The following is a 23,226-nucleotide window of genomic DNA, read 5'->3' as shown; positions in this document are numbered from 1 at the left end:
TTGGTCCCTTCCATGGGGAAATGGGTAGCTGGAGGTATCCAGGCATGGCTGAGGAAATAATTACCAATAAAGGGCTTTAAGAGCTGAGAAAGGGCCAGACCTGGCATTTTAAGCTTGGCCAGCTGAAAGAGGAGCTTGTTTGTCTTTTTCTCTCTTTAAAGAAATACAGATGCTTTCCTGGTACCAGCTGCTTGCTTGGGTTTGCAGTCAGCCTCCCTGCCACACCACACTGCCATTACCAGCCCCACTCCTGGGAGAGGACTTTGCCAAAACCCAGAGCTGGAGCCAAGGTTTCTGCATTTTCCTGGCCAGGCTCATTCTGGGAAATCCAGCCGGCACTGTGTGTCCTGTCCGTGTGGGTGGGAAGAAACTGGAGCTCGGAAACAACCCACCCCGGCCAAGCGCTGACAGGAACAGCCCCCACCACCCGCGCCCTACCACCACACAGACCACAGATGGGTCAACCCTCTGGGATTTGCAGATTCTGCCTGGGTCACTGCTAGCGGGGAAAGAGAGCCAAAAGTGGCTGGGGAAGAGACAAATGGAGACTTATAAGTGAAGCATAGACCAGACTGGCAGAAAGGTGTGTCTAAGTGGCTTCAAACAAGGAGAAAACAGAATTGTTGCAGGGAGAATAAGAGAGTTCAGCTTTGTTACGAACACATTGCCAGAAACTTTAACTTAAATACGCGATAGGAGATCAGCAAAACTGGCAACTCCCTGAGCAGCTGAAGGGTGTAGTTTTGTGTTACTGGGACAACTGCTGTCCCTTTTAAAAGTGTCCTCTGAGTCACTGGAATGAAGGTTTAATTTGAGGCATTTTGCTGGAAATCCTATTCACCAAGGTACACAGACGTTCTCACTCTTCGGGAAACACAGTACAAGTTTAAGCATTTTCTGCCAAGTGCACGAGCTTCTAGGGAGGAAGTTTTCACCTTGAAGTCCCCTACAGCTGATGTTGGCACATCCCATGACAGAAAAATGATGGCCCCAACCAGGCAGAAGAAGGGCCAAGACACCCATGTCTCCAGGCAAGCACTACTCATTGAGCTGTTGAGTAAGAATCAATTACCAGACACCTGGGTTTTGTGTTTGTGCTGATAGAAAGAAATGCAGCAAAGAATCACTTGCTCTGTTTACAAGGATGTGCATACAACCGTCTAGTTGTGATGGCTCCAAGCTAAAGCCTGTTGGAGCAATTGCAACTAGAGTGGCTGCATGTGTATCCTTCAGCTTCATCACCTCAGGAATACACTGGCAAACTCAATTGCTTCCAAATTCAGAATGCAAACAAGAAGGAGCTGCTTGATCTAAATTTGGGGATGACACAGGTACAATGTCAGTTAAGCCCCAAAGCTTCTTTGGGAATTAAGCTGTTCATGTCATAGTCAATGGCTCAATGTCCAGCTGGAGACCAGTAATGAGTGGTGTCCCTCAGGGACTGGTGTTGAAACCAGTCTTGTTCAACATCTGTGTCAGTGACATGGACAGTGGGATTGAGTGCGCCCTCAGCAAGTTTGCCAATGACACCAAGCTGTGTGGTTCGATTGATACACTGAAGGGAAGGAATGCCATCCAGAGGGACCTTGACAAGGTTGTGAGGTGGGCTGATGACAACCTCATGGAGTTTAGCCACAGCAAGTGCAAGGTCCTACACCTGGGTCAAGGCAATCCCAGGCACAGCTACAGGTTGGGCAGAGAAGAGATTCAGAGCAGCCCTGTGGAGAAGGACTTGGGGGTGTCGGTCAATGAGAAAATGAACACGAGCCAGCTGCAGTGTGTGCTTACAGCCCAGAAAGTCAACTGTATTCTGGGCTGCATCAAAAGGAGCATGACCAGCAGGTCCAAGGAGGTGATCCAGCCCCTCTGCTCTGCTCTCGTGAGACCTCACTTGGAGTATTGTGTGCAGTTCTGGTGTCCTCAACGTAAAAAGGACATGGAACTGTTGGAACAAGTCCAGAGGAGGGCCATGAGGATGATCAGGGGTCTGGAGCACCTCCCATATGAAGACAGGCAGAGAAAGTTGGAGCTGTTCAGCCTGGAGATGAGAAGGCTGCGTGGAGACCTCATAGCAGCCTTCCAGTATCTGAAGGGGCCTATAAGGATGCTGGGAATGGACTCTTCATTAGGGACTGTAGTGATAGGACAAAGGATAATGGGTTCAAACTTAAACAGGGGAAGTTTAGATTGGATATAAGGAAGAAGTTCGTTACTGTAAGAGTGGTGAGGTACTGGAATGGGTTGCCCAAGCAAGCTGTGAATGCTCAATCCCTGATGGTGTTTAAGCCCAGGTTGGACAGAGCCTTGGGTGACATGGTTTAGTGTGAGGTGTCCCTGCCCATAGCAGGGGGGCTGGAATTAGATGATCTTCAGGTCATTTTCAACCCTAACTATTCTATGATTCTATGATTCTATGTCTCTTGGAGCACAGATGTGGTTGCCACATGCACTAAACATTTTTCTAGACAACTTTCCTATTCAAACATAGCTCTAAATCACTGGCCTCTTAGGCAGTTACACTGCTGTGAAGCAGGCAAACTGAGCCAGAGTTACCCAAACAGTGCTCCAAAGCTGGAGTGACCAGGGTAAAACTGTGCTGCAGCTTCTGCTTTCTTCATGTTAATAGCTATGAGTGAAGGAGACAAAGAACCCCCTGTGCTGAGCCATTTAGTACTTTTCCATCAATGTAGCCACCCGCTTTGCACAATCCAAGGCGTTCAGAGCCAAGGAATCTGGGATCCATCTGGCTCTGGTCAGAGCTTTCCAAAGGTGTAGTTCCCCGCATACTCCAACTGTTCCCTGTACTCCCAAAAGTCAGATGATAGTGGTCAAAACACATACACTCACTTCAGGAGCCTGCACAGGGGTTTGCAGAGATGTGGACTCAACCTGGATATCCACAGAGCAGGGTGTCCCAGCACCTTCACCCATTCACAGCCACTTTTCCCTCCCTTATCCTGGGCAAAGGCACACACTTGGTGTCAGTGGGGCTGTACCCCTTCAACTCCCCCATTTTTATTGAAACTAATAAAATAGATGCAATGGAGAGAAAGTGTTAACATTTTTCTTGGAGTGGAAGAATGGCTGGCACCTGGATGTTTAGAACAGCAAATTCAGACTAGGTAAAAGGAGGATCTTCTAACTCTCTGTAATTGTTTGGAAATTCTTTGGAAAAGTTTGGAGTTTCATTGTCAAGAGCTATTTAATATGATAAGTTACAGTGTTAAAGCCATGCACAGGAACAGATTAATAACTCCCTATACTGTCTGCTCAACTGTGCTGAGACTGAAGTAAAATATTTGAGGTTTGCCACAAACCAAGATGAAGCTTATTTACACTAACAAAGGGCACCCAAGGAACAGTGGTGGCCTTAAGTATGCAAAATGCATTTATCAACATCAGATATTTACCTTAACTTTTATATTTGGAGAGCAGCTTCCCAAATGCTCAGAGTCATGACCTACATGGTTAGCTTTGTCTTGTCTTGCTTCTGTACAGCACATGCTGCGCATTGTAGGAAGAGACCAGGCTCAGAAAAAAAACAAGCACAAGACAAAATAATACCCCCGAGTATTCACAGAAGCCATCCTCCTCTATTATATCTCAGACCATAAGACTCCAGAGCTTTCTGCCCTTGCTAAGTTCTCACAAAACCTTCCAGCTATTAACTATAAATTAGACTCTCTTTCTCAAGGATATTTTTATTCAGAGAAATGTTTCATTGCCAGAGAAGTGGAGTAAGCTTCCTTCATATCATGTCCTCTGGCAGCTCACATAGGCTCTTGTTAAGATGCTTTGGTGTTGATGGAGGATGGCTTCTTCATCCCCCTCACCAGGCCAAGGGCAGCCAGCACTGGAGACTCACATGACAGCAGGGTGTCTTACAGGCTCAGAGCAAGAGTGACTTCTCTCTGCACTGAGGACTAGTGGAGGAGGAGGGCAGGGGCAGCATACACAGAAAAGCTGCCCAGGTTGAGAAAAGGACACATTGCTTTTCACCTGTCCCTTCTCCTAGCAGACATGGAGAATGGTCCCATGACACGCTCCCTATGGAGAGCTTTTATACTGGGAACTTGTTATTCCTCCCCCTGTTGAAAAAATCAGGTCCTTGCATTTTGCCTCGTATTAGCTAAATCACTACTTATGCATGCTATCATTTCCTTAGGCTCTCTCCAGTTTACCTGATTCAACAAGGAGGGTGTGAGTGTTGTTTTGATGATGCGCAAAGATCCAAACCAGACAGCCTGACAAAGGATAGCAAGTCTGGAGAGAAAGAGACTCATGTGGCTGTTAGTGAGGAGGAAAAAATCACCTAGTTTCTACAGAACAGGTAAAGTCCTGAGAACAGATCTCCCAAGATGTCTTTGGACCTGTTTGAAGACTGTGCCTTGCTCAGTAACTTAGCAAGGGGCTCTGTGGCTGCCTGAGTCACAGAAAGGCATTAATGCAGACTGCTAATTCCCTAAAACTTCCATCAGACAAGTTTTTCAATCCATTTGTCCAGAAACAATGGCCTATTTTCAGCTATGTTGGGTTCCGGGGCCGCACTGAACGCAGCAGGTTATTAAGACATGATGGAGAGATGTTTCTCATCAAATTTGTGCAGTTTAAATTAATCTAGTACAAACCCCTGCACTGAGAAAAGCTTAAGTGTAACCAGGCATCTCTGGCAGAAGATTGTCTAGCTGAATCTTGAAAACATTTTGTGAAGAAGTTCCACTATTTCCTAGGTAACCTGCTCTACCATTTGACTAGCATGTGCTTTTAAAATGAGGTACAAACAAGAGATTTTTGCTAGTAAGTGAGGTGTATTATATTTGCCACAAATAGATTTCTTTTTGTACTTGTGGAGCTGAAGAAAATTGATTGCCATCCTATAAGAGTCTTTAAATATTCAAAGACTTTATATATCCTTCACCAACCTTTGTCCTTGACTAAGCCCCCTACTTCCTTTAATCTTTCCTAACAGACCATGGTTTTTAAATTTCTTGTTGCTCTTGTAGCTCTCCTCTGGACTCTCCCTAATTTGTCTACATCCCCAGGCACTGAGAGCATTTACATTATCCACTCTGATCTCCTGAACAGCAGTTTTCCCTCCCTGGTAGATTAATCATTAAAGGCATTTTTCTGCATTATATTATCTTTGAAACTCAATGTGAAATTTCAAAATGAGAGTAACAAATGCCACCAATAACATATGTTTGACTAACAGATTTACTCACAGAAAAGTCAAAGTATCCCCAGCGATATCACCTTAGCTGGGACAACAGCTGCTCCTGGCTGGAAACAAGTCTGGCTGGAATGACAAGGTAGCTCCAAGCTTCAGAAAAAAAACAACATAGAAACCAAAAGCTTGATAAAGACTTTTTCATCCCTCAACATGACTACCTGAGATTTTTGGGTACCTGAAACCTTCTAGCTCCGCAGAGATCAGTTACCTGTTTACACATATTGAGGATGAAATACAAAAGCAAAGGATGTCTACACTGCAATTGAAGTAAGCCAGTACAAGTGCTTGGTATATCTTGTGACTGAGAGTGATGACTTAGGTCAGACAGATACCAACAACAGCTCTATGGTCCAGCTGAGGAGGTCTGCGTGGGAAATCACAAGGTCACCACTGCCGTTAATTCAACATCAGTTTCTCTCCATTCTTTTCTCCTGACAGAGTACAACAGAAGGCTGCTGGGCCCTTTCTGCCACTCAGGAAGGAGTGACCTGCTGCTCTGAGTGTTTTTTTTGTGCAGAAACCCACAATTCCATAGGGCAAGATTCTTCTCCATAGGGTAGAAGACACGGGATCTTTCTTCTCTTTATCAGAAGCCCAAAGATGTTTTCCCTCCTCATTCATCCGTCAGAAAATGTTTGATGTGAAATAATGAATGTGGGGTTTTTTTTAATGTGCAAAATCAGATTCTGTTTATTTTCCAAAGAACTCTTGGAAATTAAAAGAGAAGGGAATACAAAAAGAATGCCAAAATTAATTAAATGGAAAGCTCAGCTGTTGAATACTGCAAAGTCAAACTTCCTGGATAGCCTTAGAGATCTGTAAGCCAAACATGGGACATCTTTGCTCCAGACACATTAAACAGTCATTAACTTCCCTCTGTGTGAGGGGAAATGATTAGGTGTTGCTCAGTGCACCATGTAAGAAATCATTTGTATAACCCAAGGTTAGCTGCAAAAAGCAAAATCCTGCTATGTAGAAACAGAACAGGTTGTACGCTTATGCAGGTAACTCAAATGAAAGTGTGTAGCACAACCCTTCCTCTCACCCCAGAGTCCCTTTGATCCCAAGCTCTCCCAGGCCCATTCCCATTCCCCTGTTACTCAGCACTGCTGCCTGCTGCTATTGGTATCCCACTGCTGGTCCTGTGCAGGCTCTATGACAGTACAGGCTATCTGAGGAGTTATTTTGCAGAGTACTTTTACAGTAGTGAAGGTTAACTGACATAGGGAGGATGTCACTGAAACTATAAAAATATGAGCACTTCCATACATGTTGGTGAATTTTGGGCTCCACTGAAGGAAACAGCAGAAGTCCGTGTCCATTGACTTTACTGAAAATACGGTGTTATCCGCAGACTGAGAAGGTTTATGGGAAAAGAGCAAATTCTTATCCTTGACTAGATTGTAGCAGGAAAATGGATAGTAACTTCAGTTTATCTTGTCTAAAAATTGTATTGATCAGCTTCCTTGCAGAGCATGAAGAACTGAGGATGCACAACACAGGAGTGTGCTTCCTGGCTGCACAGTCACACCATATTTAAGGACAATGGGGAAGAAGTTATGGCTATTACCACAGCCTCAGTTTTGCTACTGCTGTTAGAAAACCTACAAAAATTCTAAAAGTTGTTATTGGATATATTGTCAGTCTCCACTGGAATCCCTTTGTACCACCAAGGTAGAAATTTAAGGCCTCAGACCTGTCATTAGCAGCCAGATAGAATGTTTGGCTAAAGACAAATCTGTTCAGCCCATTTTCCCCGTGTAGGACCATATCATGACCAAGAAAGTGAAGACTAAACAAAACACACCCTGACGATGTTAGGGTTTGTCAGCCTGTGTGTCATGGGCCATATGGGACTTTCCCAGCTGATAAATAAGCTGTCAGAGCAGGCCTATGGCTGCTTGAACTTGTAGGGGCAGCTGGTTCAGACTCCAGGATCAGCATGTGAGTCAGTAAGGCAGGGTACAGCTGCAGACAGCCAAGGAGTTTCTGAGTGCTGAAGCTCTGCCAAACATTCCCATTCCTTTAAGAAGTGCTTTACTGTCAGTGGGGCTTGAATAAAGTCTCGTCTCCTCCTGGAATTGAGGTGCCCTGGAGAAATGGCATGAATATTACATGTTCAAAAATCTATTACATAACATGTTTGTTATTTACCTGGTTTTCAGTCAATTGTGTTGGGGTTTTTTTGCATGGACTAGAAAGCACTACAGACTTGCAGATACTGGCATTGTCTAGCACACTGTATTAAGCCCCTAGGGCAGGCCTAATTGGCTTGTGGTTGCAGATATGTTGTAACTGACTTGGCTTGAAGTTCTGCTGGCCATTTCATTTAGATTCATCCTTATTTGCTCCTTTAAAACAGGAAGAAGACATTCAGATTCCTTGGGTGAGGTTAGTGTGAGGTTTCTTTCCAGACACAGGGGCCATTTTCTCCCAAACCCTACAGAATGAATTGAAACACTATAAGTACTTCAGAACACGAAGCGTTAATTCATAAGCACATGTTCTCTTGAGCTGCCTGTTTGAACAGTGAATAACTTTGGTATTTCATCTCTTAGACCAAACCTTACATGTTATCTCATGGACCTTATGTTTCTGGCTGTTGTCAGGATTGACTTAACAGCGCAGTATAGCCTCTGAATGGCAAGAAATGATAGAAATAAGTCATGTTTCTCTATATATCTTGTCTAAACACAGTTTCTGCATGCATATAATTATTTTAGTCAGTGTTACAAGATTCTTCTTGTACAGTGCTAGGTCTGCACCACCACAGGTGGGAGTTCTGCATCAGAGCATATGTGAGACATAGACAGTAGCCCTGTGTATGCATCTGCCCCCATATATCAACATTTCAGCACGTTCTTTCTGGGATCCACTTCTGTACAAAATTAGCCCTAATTAGATCAACATAAGACTTGGTGGGGTTGTAGTTATACTGAAATAAAACTGCCTTGCTGTGGTAAAACACACTCTGCTTTCTCTGTAAGAATAACCCAAACTTGTATAAACATCTTTATAGCTGTGTGATTACATCCACACCAAGAAGGAGTGGGGGAAAGGCAGATATTGGCTTACTCAAACTATGCCAGTAAGGCTAGAGCAGTACAGCCTTTCTGCATATGCAAGGCCTTAAGGTCAGGATATAAATGTCCTATAAACGTGACCTTTGAGAGCTTGTAGAGGAATTATAGCTTCTAATAACAAAGGTTTTCAGTGGACATAGCACTCAGGACATAGCCATGTAGGAATGCAGAAAAATGGCAACAGGAATAAAATTTAGCAGAACAACTCAGGAAAGTGTGCATAACGGGAAAAGCTTATTTTTCCACATCATTCATGGTGTTCTTGGGAAGTCGGGACTGGGAAGGGCACTGTGTATTGGCCAGCCCAGCCACACACTACCTTAGGCAACATATCCTATCACCTTTCTCGTAACTGACTGAGCTGTATTCTGAAACCACTTACCTAGGGAGGGGGAATGGTGCTCTACATTTCACCTCTTGGGAGACTGACAGTAACTTGCATTGACATTTCAGTCTGGCAGCACAAAAGCTGAGTAATGCAGCTGAGTACAGCAGCAGTGCCAGGAGTCTAACACGCTCAGCTGGAAAGCTAGTAACAAAATGGCAGGGATTTTTGGAAAAAAATAAAAACCTAAACCAACTAATAGAGTTCAGCTTCCAGAAAAACTGCGTTCTCTTAGGAAAATCCTAGTGCTGGCTGTTGCAAAACCTACATGTATGCCTCCAGGGCTGGCACCTTAGTCATTCAGAAAACATTCCCAGTCTCATGCAGACAATGTGAGAGGCTAAGTGTCCCTGGCAGCTAATGAAAGAGCTGAGCCATGGACGATGACCATACTGACCAAGTGTGGGAAACCCAGAGGTTTCCACAGCTTGTGAACCTGTAATTGCATTTCCCAAAATGTTGATTAACACCCACTGGGTAAAGAAAGAAATTCCTCCATCTGGGCTCTCCATGCAGAACCCATCCAGGGCCGGAGCGGGGGGAGCAGTGATACGCTGCAGAAGCAGTGGCCACACAGCGAGCCCTGCTCCCGTGGCTCTCCCAGAAGACGCTGCACGCAGAGGTCTGCGCACACGTCTAGCAGACGGCAGCCTGCTCTTCAACCCTACAGCTTTCGCAGGCAGTCCCCCCGCCAGCAATGGGGAGCAGGCGCCTGGCATCCCTTCTGTCATGCCTCCCCCTCCCGGAATTGAGGGGAAATTTAGAGAGACCACTTTGCAGCCACGTTGCTCCTTTTTTACTCACATGAGCAACAGAAGCTGTCAATTGGGGCATTTTAAAGTATCAGCTGTACCAAATATATATTTTTGGTCCTGCTATGAGATAACAGGGGTGGTTTTCCACGTTCTGCGCAGAAGCTTTCCACAGTGATATATAGGGATATAGAGCTTTTCCAATCCAATATCATTGAGAGCATGCAAGAGGTGCCAGGATTGGAGCAAGACCTTAAGCTTTGCCCCTTTCTCTGGCTCTTCAGAGTGACACTGTCATCAGAAAGTCCCTCAACAGGGCAAAATGCTGGCAGAAAGCCCCAGAAACCTTCAGCTCACTTGTCCTGCACCCTGGCAATACCTGCAGCCGTATCTCAAGCCCACAGATCCAGAACCAGAAAAAAACCCAACATTCCACTGCTGGGTCCCTCCACTGCACACTTTTCTCGTGGGATGGTTTTGTCAGTTTGGCCCAACTTTGAGCACAAGCCTTCACTCTATCAGACTTAAGCAGCTTCTTTTCCCGGGCTCTCCCATCATCACCTTCCCCAGAGAAGACCCAGAGGGAGTAATAATCTCTACAACAACTTGGATAACTTACTCAAACTTCCCCTCTTCCAGAGATAGCCAAAATTCCTTGGCTTGGAGCCAAAGATCACAACTATTTCAAGGCTTTTCTCCCCTCCTTCCCTCCATCCTGGGCTCTAAGCATCCTTCTCCAGCACTGGAGGCAGCTGAGCTGAGGCTCAGCACCAAAAGCTGCACAGAGCCTACCAGAGATGTTAGGAGCTCATCAGGAAGTCAGGTCCCACCACTGATTCAGAGGTAAATAAATCATTGGACTTTTCATCCAGGCTGTCATTTTGCATATCAGCAGAAAATTAGAGAATTAATTGCAGGTGGCCAGGCAAGTCCACAAAGGCCTAATGACTGAGGTAGGTAGTACACTTCCAACTTTCAGTTGAACTTACTTATGTTTGAAAATTAGACTTGCTAGTATTCATCGGGCTGCATTACCACATGGAAACTCAAAGTCAGGAGGTAAGGGAGTGAAGGGGAAGAGGAAGGAAGAGAGGTTTTAAAACACTAGTGTTTACTCAAATCCTGAACCCAAACAGAACAGCTGCTGTTATTTTAGTTCAAACCAGCTACATTTACAGCTCAGGTGATCAGCATCTCCCAGTTTCTCTGCACATATGTTCATCTTCTCCTGACCTGCTAATGTTTGAATAGCTGTGGCAGTACAAACATGAGAGCTGAGGGGTAAGGAAAGGAACTTGTAAGTGGTGACATTTTTCTAAACAAATCTGAATTCTAACCTGTCACTTTCTCTCTCAGTCTAAACACATCTCTAAAATCCAGCATTTTAACTCTGCCTTTGGTGACCAGTTTTTATAGCAGACTGTACAATATTCCCCTTCTGCAAGGATGATTTAGGAAATCATAGAATGGTTAGGGTTGGAAAGGATCTTAAGATCATCATGTTACTCCTATAGTTGCAGATGAAATGCCCATTGGTGTGGGGGACTCCATTGGTGTGTTTGCTTTCAAGCTTTTGGTGGATCATCAGGTTTAAGACAAAGATTTGAGTGTGACACTAGCATTACACAATACCGGAATGGGTTAAATGTCTTTCCCTCCACCTTGGTCCCACATACTCTCCCTACCTGCCAACATAACCCAGCCTATCTCCCCTGAGTCTTTGTTTCCCTACAGTCCAACCCACCCTTTAGACCTAGATCTCATCAAGCCTTGTGCTCTCCAGGCCTTCCCCAGACTTTCTCCTGCAGCAACACAGGGCCACCAACCTCTCCCGCCCTGGGACCTAGAGCATGTATTGCACAGACCAGGTCCCATTTCTACATAGTACCAGCTCCAACCGAATACTTGTAAACAACTAGCTTTACTCCATCATTCACACAACATGTCATCAGTGACCAACAGCAAAAATTGGATGAGAAATGAGCTGAGTGCCATCAGGATAACACTGTTAAATACAGTACACAATCTTTCTTGGCATCACACTCCTCATTCCCTTCCTTCCTCTGCAAGGGCCAGAAGAGTAGCACAGACATGCCAGAGCAGTTAATAGTGAGCAGGTAATGCTGGCAGCAGATTAAGTGTCTTTTGAAAGCTGACTGAAGTCAGTGGAAATACTTTACATTCACTTAAGGTCCTTGGAACAGGCACTAAAAGAAGCTGTTATGTGTGGGCTATTTATATAGTTTTAAATTAAAGATTATAACAGCTCGTAGACAATTTAGAATCCTGGATCTGAAACATGGGCTTTTTAATTATCTTAAAACTGAGTTTTTTGGATTAATAATATCTATTTAGAAGAGTTCATAAATATGCATTTAATTGCTAAACCACTGATGTCTCTATAGCTATAAACACTCTACTGGTTTAGTAATGTACATTTAAAAACTTCCTATCATCGGTATTTACACTGTAGGGTCAATAATTATGTGTAATTCATGCCTCCCATTGCAGGAATTTCTTTTCAAAACAAGTACCAGCAAGCTTATATTTAATTCAGCTATAGGGATGCCTTGGCTAGTGTACACTGAGTAAGATTGCCTAAAAATCTTATCCATTGGTAAGGTTAAACTGGACTTTGTAGCTTAAAATAGGGGCTTAGCCAGTTAGATCAGATTAAAAAAAATCTTTTTTCATGGATGTTGTTAGGGTAAGAATCTCCTGTCTATGAAAAGTTATTGAAGTCAAGAGCTTAGCATTCAGGAGGAGGACATCAGAAAGGTTCAGGGTGAACAACAACAGCATGCAGAGTTAAAATAGCACTAACTACGGAGAGCATCATCAGAGAGATGAGGTATTAAAGACCCATAGCGAACATCCTACTGTCCAAGGAAAGGACATTTGGAGGGTAGAGGAAAGTGTCATCAATGCTTCCCTCTGTCAGATCCTTGACTAGCAAGCCTAAGGAGCTGTTCACCTATGGTATGTCCCACTTGTCAGTGCACAGCACCTGAACACTGTAACTTTTTTTACAAAATTTATTGTTCATCTACCCAAACTTCCTTCTCTCTCCCCTCTGTGTGTGTTTCCTCCCTGTGCTTTTCTGCTCCTTTTCTAGTCCTTTCCCCCTCAGTGCCACTACTTCATGTAGCACCAGGCCAACATGCCCAGTCACCAAATTTGCAATCTCATAGGTATTTGTTCTAACACTTAAGCAACATGATTTCACTCATGATAGCTCTTGTTTATTCAGGCAGAAAATGGTTGTGATTCAGTCTGACTTGGCAGTAAACATTCAACAGTCTTACTATTAATGATAAGAATCAATGCGTCTCCAAATGAAAACACCTGCCTAAAGGCTGATCCTTACAAAGAGGGGTCAATAAAGAAGGCCTTTTACATTTTCTCTGCATGAATGTCATGGTCTGGATGAGAAGATCCCTTTATGTGTTGCTCATGCATCAGACCCTCTTTTCTCCAGATTGTCTGTGACTTGTACAGAACAACTAACTTTGGGGCATCCCAAACCCACACAAGTGCCGCAACAGAAGGGCTGTCACTTGGCCTGTGGCATCCATGCTGGGGTGTTTTGAGGTCAGGAGCAGCCATAGACTGGATGACTTGAATTGGAAACCACAACTCTGGCCCTCTCTGACACCCACCATTCTGCCAGCTACTTGATTCAGTCCAATGCAATTCTTAAGACATGACTTGGTTTTAATTGTGTTAGTAATCCTAGCAAAATCAGTGTGTTCAGGCGTGACACCTAAAGAAATCTGCATATTCAGGGAGTTTAGAGGATTAAAGCTTTATTAATTTCCAGCACTGCTAATCTGGAAAAGATTTGCCTTGAAACATGTATGCACAAAAAGGTGTAAATAAGAGAGTATGTGTTATGAAGGAATACTTATTTTGTTACTTATGGCTTTTGTAAAGGCAATTCACAACCTGTATTCATTACATAGCCTTTTTGCTTGACATATTTACCTTGGTCCTAGCTTATAAGAAGACTTGCTTAGCAAATTCTGGATGCTTTTTCCCGTTACTCATTTGGTAACTGCAACCCTTCCACCATCGATTACTGTGTTGCAATATAGGGTGTTAATCGACTTTAAACATTTAATTATGGTTTGTTTGAGCACAGCATTTTACAAGCACAGTGGTTCATCACATTTCTGGAACAAGTACAATACAGCATCTTTAAAACTATGCACAAATAATAGATTAGTTTCAGCAATACTTTTTCAGCAGCATTAATAAAATCTCTCAAGCATGCACAGAGCCAATGGCCAGGAGGATTCTCAGGAGGTCTTTCATACAGGATGCACATCTTTGTTACAAAATTCCTCAATGTCTTTTTGCTGTCTCCCTAATGACCAGTTAAATGGGCTCCCATGAGAATGCCTGAGTCAGAGCCAGCTTGAAAATTGCTGAGGAAACATCCTCTCTTACTGGAAATGATTTCCAACAAACTGCCATGTACCATATTTAGACTAACAGATCAGTAATGCCAAACAGAGAGAGCTAAGTTCACAAGGCTTGGGATTCTGCTCTATGTGAAAAGAGATTGCCTTTGTCTGGCCACAGTTGCTTTAGGGCAGGCAATACAAGAGCTCTGTAATGCTCAGAAACAAATTCCAGTCGTGAGTGGTTGCCACCAAGCAAAGCTGGAGTCAGGGAGGCAGTGCTCAAGAGCAGTAGCTGACCTTGTGGAGTCTGATTTGACCTGCAAATGAATCACCAGGCACATCTAGTACCTAACTGAGGCAGAGCTAGTCTAGTCAGTCAGCCTGTACTAACTACATGGTTTAAATCTGAAGCATCATTTTCCATACTTAAGTAGCAAACTATAATTCAGAAAACTTATTTTCAGCCATGAGCTTCCCCTCAGTGAATGCATATAACAAAACATCAATTACTAAAGCATGGGAACTTCTAAGGTCACTAGAGAAAATGCCTGCCTGTATTGTGCAAGAAATCTAACATAAATCTGTTTATTATGCTTTTCTTGCTTAGCTCAGTGACTATTAAACAGATAATGGTAGCTAAAAGCAAACTACACACAGGAAGTTTTCTTTATTTTCATATAATAAAGATATTTGTTGAGTCTGGATTGCTTAGGTAGCTGTCTAAAACTTTTTATTTTTAGAACTACTGAAAAATGTTTACCAAGCACTAGAGGGAAAAGTGAGTCCCTGAACCTCCCCATGCTTGTTCTTCATATTCAGAGGACAGTATTTTGAAGAGACCCTAGGGCTGCCCAGTTGTGTTCCCATGAGCAGCTGTGACATCTGCTGCAGATAAGCAGCAGCTTTGAAAATTCCAGCATGGAGGGGACATGGCAGGAGGGGTGTTTGGGGGGAGCATGTTCAGGGCTCACTAGACACCCTCAAAGGCCAGAAAGAGCCCAGCCACTTCTCTGGTTTTCATAAAACAAGTGGCTTATACCCTACACTTTCAGCAGGACACTAGGAGTTAAAAATCGCTCTTGTTTGTGGAGTCCATGCACAGGCTATTGGTGTCTACTACAGGAAAGACAATGAGGAAACTGATAGCCATATCTTCAGAGCAGGCTTTGAACATTGTGCAACAAGAAAAGCCTGGAATCACGCATTAGGCTGAGGACAGAAATAAAATTGTAATTATTTGTGTTCAGCCCATCCTGTGCACTGAAGGAAGCAGAAGCTCAGTGGAAAAAATAGCATGCAGACAGTGACTGAAGACTGTCATAAGGCAAGCACATAAAGGCTACAAATAAAGGTTGCACAAGCATCCTTGACTCAGGCAATGGCTAATTTCTGAGGGCTTGTCTTTGCAGCCTTAATAACGTTCTTTCAACTCAAGAGGTTTTTGTTTGTTTGTGTGAGAATGACAATTGCTTTCAGTCATGCAAGCAGATTACAAACTAATTCTTTGCTGAGTACATTCAAAAGAAGGGGCTGATCCTGTCTGGCTGGGCTCATACCAATAAATAAAACAGAGACAAGGGCTGCTCTCTGTCCCAGAGGCTAGGTGGAATCATGCTACATCCATAAGGTTAAATCTCTTCCACCCCCATGCTATCTCCACCCAGCAAGAATGATTACATCTGGACTGGGAGGAGACACTAGCATGTACCATCTCCAAACCTTGCTCTAGGAGAGTGCTAGTTGGCACAGGCCCAAACCTGGTCAAGGAGCTTGATAATAGTTAATAAATAGAAACACATCACAGGCTAGCACTTGAACCTGTGCCCTGGGCCTGTCTTGTTTGTTAGTGCATATACAGCCGGCATACATGTTCATGCTGCTAAATAAGGTCAGGGACACATCCCCAGCTGGAGCAGTGTCTCTCTGACTTTCCACACTACACAGATATTATTACACTTGTGGCCTCTGTGCTGGAGCTGCCCTGCTATGTCCTGGAAATAATACCTGGGCATGATCACAGCTGTTTCCAGAAGCTGTGTTCTGCAGGTGACAGGGACCAGACTGACAGGTATGACTTGCTCTGCCCCAAGCACAGCTGTGGCACCATCCCAGCAGGCTCTGTATCTCCCACGCTCCACATCCTTACTCCAGGCACTGGGGAACAGCGCACACCCTAACAGTCTTTGTATCTAAACACCCCTGCCAGGGGCTGCAAATAGCCTTACCTGTGTGGGCCAAATTCATCCTTCCAGCAGCAGAAGACAGAAAAACACACAGGGAGATGGTTGAAACACACCAGAGAGCTGCAAGGGGATGCAGAGAGACCCCCATGTCCATCCAGTGGGAGTAGGTTTGGGGGACAAGAAGCAGAAGACAGGAAAGGTCAACAGTGTCAGGTTGTCCAAGGTGGCCTGGAGGCCTGCCATTGAGACCATACTGACAGCAAGCAGCGGCGCCAAGGCAAATTTCAGAAACCAAAAAACTGATTGCGAAGAGGCACAGGATGCCAAGAGGCATGCCAATGTGGCTTGGCACACTGGAGGGTACTGAACAAGCTGCACCAGATGTTTGGCTCTGAAGAAGCTGTGCTTTGGCAACCTGCATCCTGAAACTCTAGGGCTGGGAGCTATCTGGCAGCCAGATGGACCCAAAGACCCTATGCTCCTTGGTAAGGGGACTGCTGATGGCTAGGAAGTGCAGTGAGTGGATGGGAAGAGGGGCTATCCTCCGGGCATCTACCATCTCCACACTTGTATCATGTGCAGGGGCAGGGACAACAGTGCAGGTACATAGCAGTAGCACAGGTGTACCACTCAATCACATCTCCTTAACAGTGATAAGGGAGCAAGGACCAAATCCACAGGAGAGCTGACCTGTGGTTCTTGACAGCTCTCTCAGCCTCAGGAAACCGGCAGCAGAAGCCTCTCAAGCTGGCAGCTTCATGTGATAAACATAGCAGATAATACCACAGCAGCAAGAGATTATTTCCTTATCAGCCATATCTCAGGTAGCCCTGAGGGCCTTGAGAGCCCAGCTGAGGGGCTGGCAAAAGGAGAGGGGAACCTACAAACCTGCAGCAGTGAGGATGAGTTATTCCAGTGAGTGACTGGACTCACATGGATGGTGAGAGGAAAGTATTAAATATATTTTGCATGACTGCCCATGTGAATATAAGCAGAAATTTCCTGCTTATAGGAAGGAAAGGAGAGAGGAAGGGCTGAGGGGAAGAGGAATAGAAAAAGGTTCTTAAGTGAGGAAACAAATAACCCTGAATTTATTTTACATCTACTGAAATACAACTAGAGACCCTGGTGGAACTGATGTTGCAATGTGGTACATGATGGCTGCGATGCTATTTTCTTCTGCCAGAGAGGCATAGATGAATCTTCACCATTCTCTGTCCTTGCTGGCTGTAGGCCCCCAAGCTGAGGCTGGGGATTGCCTGGCTTCATGGTCAGGGAGCCCAGAACCAGCTGCAATGGTTCAACAACTGCACAGACAGGGATTGTGGTAGCGTGAGACACACAGCCCTGGAAGTTCAGAGGCATGAGCCACAGTCATGGCACCCAGTAGCAGTGGCAGCAAGTATGCCTGGGAGCATCAGCCTACCTGGAGCCCTAGTGCCCCCTGGGCCAGGACAGGTACCTCCTCCCTGCTCTGACCACAGCTTCTGCTCCCATTTCATAACGTCTGACCATGACTTTCCTTCCTGCAGGCTCTGACACCTGCAGAGATGGGGCTCAGCATACGTTTGTGTGGCTGACTGCCATGGATGCCATGGTTAAAGCACAGCAACACACACCAGTGCAAAAATTGCAGCTGATGTTTTGCAGTCTTCCACCATGATCATGCCTGGTGCAGATCTGAAGGTCCTGAGATGGTGCCCTAACAAAGGGTACGGGTCAGATGTGTCTGCTAGCAAGACAAGACTCCCAGTAAGTTTCAGGCTGCACATTAGGTAACCTCTGCCGGAAGCCCCTGGGGACATGGACTGGTCCATGTTGCTGTTATATACAGCGAGTGGCACAGGCTGAGATACAAGAGTTATAAGAGTGAGTGTAAGTGCTGATGGCTGCGAGACAGCAAATGTTCTGAGCCCTTCATAAGGACCAAAGAGACTGCCACAATGATTTATCCTCTCTAAAATACAGTAGGCGAGAAGCTGCTGGGTGGCTAGGGCAGTTCATTTAGTTGCCTTATTATGAATTTGGGAGCATTCAGTTTTGGTCTCTTAGTTAAGAATGAGAGTGAATGTTATTTCATGTTAGGCTTAGACATTTTGATGGCTGGACAATTATATTTTCTCCTTCACCGAAATGACCTAATCACCTACTCTATAACAAATTGTCAGTTTAGATTGTTGTTTTACATGACCTGGTCAAGTTTTCTTTGTACAGCTGTGAATTTGCTTTATCTAATTCAGAGTTTTCGTAAATCCACAGACAAGTGCCTCTTAAAATGAGAAATATAAGCTTGATTCTCTTATCTCTCACATGCCTGGACTAATAGGTTCACTTGCTTACAACATGTGCTTTGAAAAAAGAAATACCTTATAATGAAAAATAAGTGAAAACTGATATAGTGGTAAATCTCTTCCTTTTTATTTCATATTTTATAAATTTGTTCTTTCAAAATGTATAAGTGACTCACAGTTCTCACGTTTGCCAAATATCTTAAGAGACAGACAGATTTAACTGTGTACCCCGCACAACAAATTCAAGCCAATATTAACAAAGGGCAAAAAATGGTTTTGAGCTCAAACTATAAAATTAATGCATCTCTAGGATTTTTCAGTTCCTTTTCATATTTGAATTTAAACCCCCATTTTGTTGTTAAAATTACAGATTATTAAAGTGATTTCTTCCAGAAAACCTGGTCAGCTCACTGTGTTCCAAATCCTGTTTCTCTCTTCCCAAAGAAGAGCCTATTCATCCACCACACTTTCCCCTTCTGGAGCCAGAGCCACACTGAGCTCCTTCAACTGTTTTGGATTTAGCCACATGGCTCATGGCAATAACCAGGCTTTAAAGCAATTCTTTTGTAGCTAGGCACAGATAAAGTATCGTCTCTACACAAATATATGAAAAGGACTGTTCTCACACACTTGTGCCATTTCACCTCATTTTGGTTGTGAATTAACCCCAAATTCCCAGCTGCAAGGACTGCTCACAACCAGCCAAGCTCCCTGGCAAAGCCTGAGCCTGGGAAACGTCTCCTGGGCTAAATGTGTGAGCAGCCATAGGGCTTCTTTTCCTACCCATGTACTAAGGGGTAATGCCACAGACCTCCAAAAATGGCACCAGGGACTCTTTTCTCCATATTAAGCGTAGGGTTAGAAGCAGTGACATCTCTCAGTACATGCTCAGCAACACCAATGACAGCAATGAGCTGAGAAGCATGTGAAAAGCAAAGCAGGGGCTGATCTCTCTCTGCCAGCTTTGTAAATGCTGCTTTGCAATCCCACTAGGCTGGAGACTCTGCTTTAAGATATCAGGTTATAAAGTAATCTGATCAGCTCAACTTCTAGGGACCTGTCAATAAAGTGCACACGTGCCCAAGCAGAGCACAAGAAATGCCTGTGCAAAGATAGCAGCACTGGTTCCAAACAGCTACAAGAAGCAAAACGGCTCCATTAATGAGGCCAGCCTCATGGGATCCTCAGCTCAATGGAGAAAAGCAGTAATAGCATGGGCAAATTATAATGCAGTTATTTTCTTTCTCCAGTGCCCAGGCAATGTCAGGCTTTGGTATGAGCACAGTACATTTTGTGCCATGTAAAAGTATCCCCCATGTCTATGCTTTAATCGGCCTTACCCTAATAGTCACATAAATGTGTATTTCCCTTTCACTTCAAAGCTTCTACCACTTTCCAAGAGCAGATTTTCTTCCTGCTCCATTGTCTTGCCCAAAATCAAGATGTCGAGGTCAATCATTGTTCAGCTGCAGCAAGGAAAACAGATTATATTACCTGGTAGAACTAGGTTACCCCCAGGTATGAGCTGGGGCGCTTGTCTTCTTTTTTTTTTTTTTTTTTCCCAGAGCTGGAAATTATCCATTACTGCATACTAAAAAGGAAATTGAAAGCAGTTCATTTTTCCTTTGCTTCTGCTAAAACAGATGAATTGGTGTTTCAGCTCTGTGGAGAAATTCACAGGACCAATCAAAAAGCCAGAGTATAGCTTCTATATAATTAAATTGTAGGCAGTTATATTTTCCAGCAGCAGGTATGTTACTTGAAATGAACCTCCATGCTGGGTATCTGAGCAGTTCCAATTAAGAAAGTTCTGCTTTGAGATCTCACAAGCCAAAACACACAGTATGGCATTGTGCCCTCAGCTATTAAGCTGGAAATACAAACCACTTTTTTGTGGTTCAAATAATCTCCAGGAGATAGCTTTACTGGAAGTTTTAAGTCATATTCTTCACATCATATTCGTCTAAATTGATGATTTCCATGACCTTTTCATATAATTACAAGAGTGTTGTGTGTCCATTTTGATTAAATGGTTCCATACACCATTATGTTGCAGTTGTTTTTAATGTTGCTGAAATAATTAGGTGCTCTCTTCTAGCTCTTCTCACAGGAGACCATGGAGGACACACTGATTTCTTAAAATCAGTATCTGCTTTCTATTGCATTGCATTATCTGATATTTCCACTCAGCTGATGTAATAAATTGGTTCATAAATTTCATGGATGATAAGAAAGAACTGATCATAATCACAGACAGAAATTTATAAGAAGACCATTAAGAACAGTAAGCCATACACTTCTGTACTTGGGCTTCCTTGCCATGTAGTATTACAAATGAATGTCATACTTTAATGACTAGCAAATTAAAATTTAATGGACTTTCCATTGCCGCCTACTGTCTGTGCTTTATTTGAACTCAAGGTAGAAAGCCTATATTGTCATTTAATTTGGCAGTCCTGTTGGATGTTTTCCATTCAGTTAAGTGACCTAGAACATGTATTTGCTAGCACTGCTGATAATAAGTTGATAAATTCAGAAAAAAAGATCCTCCAGTTCTTTCATTCTATTTGTTACTGTTGTTATTCTCAGCCTCCTTTTTCCCTCCTCCAAAGGAAAATCTACCCTTAACTCCTCAAAGCTGACAAAAGTTGTGTCTCCTTGTAGAATGGGGAGACACATGCTTTAATCCCCCCAACACAACATAGTGGGTGCTGTGCAAGTGATTAGGTAGGCTTGAGAAGTATTAATAATAATAGCATTACTAATTTCATTAGCACTTGAATTATCATTATGTATTAATTATTACAGTTATGCCATTGAGGGCTAATATCAAATGCTGACAGTACCAATTCCCTGAATGCATCTTGTGGTTGCTAAATGTGATCACTGCTTAACAGACTGCTGCTTTTTTGAAAGCTGCAAGGTAACTAACACTGTTCTCTGAGTTCAGCAAGCACCATACACCACTAAAATCTTTCCTACATGAATCTGGTATGGAATTTAGAAGTAGAGTAAAAGCCAAGCAGAAAAATTCACTGCAAGGACCAGAAACTGAATGCAAGGCAGGAATCAAAGTCTAGATGCTCTTTGTTGGTAGCATAAGCCATACCTCAGAAAAGCAAAAATCTCCTCAGGGGACTAATCTTTACCTCCTTGACCACTCTTCACTCTCAGCTTACTCTGGATGGCCAAGCCAAGCTGAAGCAAAAAGCATTCCCTATTGCCTCTGGTAAGGCAGAGTGACAACAGCAGTCTCCTAACCACTGGTCTGGCACAGAGCAAGGAGGCAGTTGAACTTCCTGCTACTTGAGCTCTACCATCCTGAAATCAAAACAGCCCAAAATCTTATTAGCCTTTTAGGCAAATAATGACAGATCTCTTCTGTCCACCCAACCATCATGGCAAGGCCAGAGAGGGTAGCTCAGTTTCAGGCACCCTAGAGCCCATGTGTGCAGCAGGGAAGCTGGCCTTCATCATTGTTGGAAGTGTTGGGCAGACCTGAGGTTTCTTCGTTTGGCCTCTCATCCTGCACAACAACTTAGCTTTTAATATTTTTAAATTTTGCTTGTAGCATCTTGCATTTAGTTGTATCTGCACATAACACTTCTATGCCAGCTGGAGATGAACCATCCTGTTTTGCACAAGGCTCAGCAATAGTCTTTCTAGTTGTTTAGAAAACTCAAGCCTTCTTTCAAATTAAATATATGTAAACCAGGCAATTACATAAGGTTTATGTGTGGTATAAGCTTCTTGAATAAAGTACAACATGTCTGCCTGACAATGAAGCACTAGCCCTAGTAGAAGCCTGTGAGTTACTGCAGGAAAAGTAACCATGCTAAATAATAAATAATCATTTGCATTGAACCTATAGTATTTTTTTATTCTGTTTTAATGGTATACTGCTACGACATTCTGCTTCACTTTTATTTCTCAGCTTCTGGCCTGAATACAATAAATACAGTTGTTCAAAACACAGCAAAATCACGTTATGTCTGTCAGTCAGCCTGATCTGCAGCATCCAGAGAAAGATGTTTTCCAGCCATAAAACAAACAGTAATTCATTCATTCATTCCTTGCAAATTCCAGCAAACACTTTAGAGGCCTCTTTGTAATCCATTCACTGCTTTATTGACCCAGAATCCTACAGGGAATGTCATAAATCCATATAATGTGTACTACCATTTGTGTCTGGATCCTTGATTTAACTGAAAGATATGTTTAAAAATCACACAGAAGCCATACAGTTCTCTTTGGGTCACATATATAAAAAGTAGCTCAGATAGATTAATTAATTCTACAAAGGCCTCTCAGTTTTGCCACAATTCAGTAAATTGCTCAACTTTAAGCACATGCTTAGATTTCATTGGCATGAATAGGGCTGAACCACATATTTAGATTTGAGCATACACCAAACTACATTGCCTCACTAGTCAGGAAACCAATCTAATTCAGAGTATTTAAGCATGTATTGTTCACATGACTTATTGCAGAATAACAGCTCCTGTTCTTCAGCTCCCTCACAAACATGCTCCATGCAGCAAAAGTGAAATTGGTCAATAAGAAGAGACTGAGGCAATGCCTAAGAGCCTATTTCTATTTAATCTCTTCGATGAAAAAATACTGCAAGGCCATGAGCTTGTCAGCATGATCACAGCCCTGATCACACAGCCCAGTACCAGCCAGAGGTACCACTGCTGGTTCAGGTAGCAAAAACCTGCCAGAGTTGGTACACCATGAGCCTCCTGAAGGCTGCATCAGTTCCAGCAGAAACCTGCACAAGCCTAAATATACACTCTCCAGGACCATAGCCAGCTCATTAAGGACTACTCTGGACATCTGTCCAAGCCACATCATTGTGTCATGGCAACTTACTGTTAAACATACTCTTTAGAGCTG

The sequence above is a fragment of the Melopsittacus undulatus genome, chromosome 2 (genome assembly GCF_012275295.1).
Source record: "Melopsittacus undulatus isolate bMelUnd1 chromosome 2, bMelUnd1.mat.Z, whole genome shotgun sequence".
Taxonomy (NCBI): Eukaryota; Metazoa; Chordata; class Aves; order Psittaciformes; family Psittaculidae; genus Melopsittacus; species Melopsittacus undulatus.
This window is presented reverse-complemented; position numbering follows the sequence as displayed.